Here is a 2,016-nt window from a genome sequence, read left to right on the forward strand (position 1 = left end):
ATTGTATATCGTATAATCTATTTTCGGGCTCGGTTTTCACATACGGGGTGCATATAAAGACAAGTTGATATATTTAAAGATGTATTTAGGGTGTCGGAATTATTATGAGAATGTCGGTTTTACCGAGGGTTGTTATAAACACTGCTGCAGATCATCTCTCACGCTTAGAAGACCCAGCTTTGGAAACAACCAGAGACGAGCAAATCAACGAGAAATTTCCCACGGAATCCTTGGAAATGATGGAAAGTAGACAAGAGCCATGGTATGCCGACTACGCTAATTTCCTAGCTAGCGGTATAGTCACCAAAGGATGGCCACATCATCAAAGAAAGAAATTCTTTGGTGATGTAAAACATTACTTTTGGGAAGACCCCTATCTTTTCAAAATGTGTGCCGACCAGCTCATCCAAAGGTGTGTCCATGGTAATGAAGCACGAAGAATTCTCCGTCATTGTCATGAAGGTCCATACGGAGGACATCATGGTGCCGCAAGTACCGCATGAAAGGTATTTGATTCAGGATTTTACTGGCCAACCATTTACAAGGATGCACAAAACCTTGTAAAGACATATGATGCCTGCCAGAGATCAGGTAATATTTCTTCCAAAAACGAAATGCCTCAAAATGGCATTCTCGTCTGTGAAATCTTTGACGTGTGGGGACTCGATTTCATGGGACCTTTCCCACCTTCAAAGGGAAACAAATATATACTTGTGGCAGTCGATTACTTGTCTAAATGGGCGGAGGCCGAGGCTCTTCCAACAAATGATGGAAGGGTAGTGGTAAAATTTTTGAAAAAACTGTTTTCTCGTTTCGGGACACCAAAGGCTTTAATAAGTGATAGAGGTACCCATTTTTGCAATCGTCAACTCGAAAAAATATTAACAAGATATGGGGTCTATCACCGAGTCTCAACAGCATATCACCCTCAAACAAATGGGCAAGCCGAAGTGACTAATCGAGGTTTAAAACGAATACTTGAAAAAACCGTAGGAATAAATAAAAAAGAATGGGCCGACAAATTAGACGACGCTTTATGGGCTTTTCGAACTGCTTATAAAACAACTATAGGCACAACCCCATATAAACTTGTCTATGGAAAAAGTTGTCACTTGCCAGTAGAAATAGCTCACAAAGCCTACTGGGCAATAAAAAACGTGAACTTAGATTTAGAAAATGCCGGTAAAAATCGATTTTGTCAAATAAATGAATTAGACGAGCTAAGGAATTATGCATATTCTAACTCCGAAATTTATTAAGAAAGAATAAAAAATTTACACGATAAATATATTAAATCTAATGAATTTCGGGTAGGAGATCAAGTTCTATTGTTTAATTCACGACTTCGATTATTTCCTGGTAAGCTAAAATCTAGGTGGTCAGGACCTTTTTCCGTCACCCATGTTTTTCCACACGGTGCAGTAAAAATTAAAACTCGAAATGGAATACCATTTAAAGTCAATGGCCAACGGCTAAAACTCTACCGAGGATCCATTGAGGATGAGGAAGAGGAGATCTCACTTCAAACGGTTAACGAATAAACTCATACCCGACATGTTACACGTAAGTGTACGTTTAAAAACCGGTAAGTCTTCTAGCCATTTTTTTGGAAATAAGGGGCATGCACACGAGCACATCGTAAAAAAAAATAAAATAAAAAAAATAAAAAAAAAACTTTGCTCGGCACGGGGCCGTGTCCGCTGGACACGGGGCCGTGTCGAGGCAACTGTCGGGATAAAACCCTCTTTTCCTATCAGTTACACCATTCCACACGCCCCGTATAGCCGAAAACGCTCTGGTTCCAGGCGATTTTCTGCAGTTTTCCGACGTCACTACCGAGTTTAACAACGTCAAGGTATGATTCTATCATCTCTAGTAGTTAGATTAGTTACTTGCATGTAGTTAAAACATCAAAAATTGGGGAAAAATCTAGGGTTCTTCATGTTCATCCGGATCGAACTCAAAATTTTTGATGAAATCTGTTAGTAGTAGTTTAGATTAGTATAGTAGGAAGTA

Source organism: Helianthus annuus, chromosome 15 (genome assembly GCF_002127325.2).
Source record: "Helianthus annuus cultivar XRQ/B chromosome 15, HanXRQr2.0-SUNRISE, whole genome shotgun sequence".
NCBI classification, from domain to species: domain Eukaryota; kingdom Viridiplantae; phylum Streptophyta; class Magnoliopsida; order Asterales; family Asteraceae; genus Helianthus; species Helianthus annuus.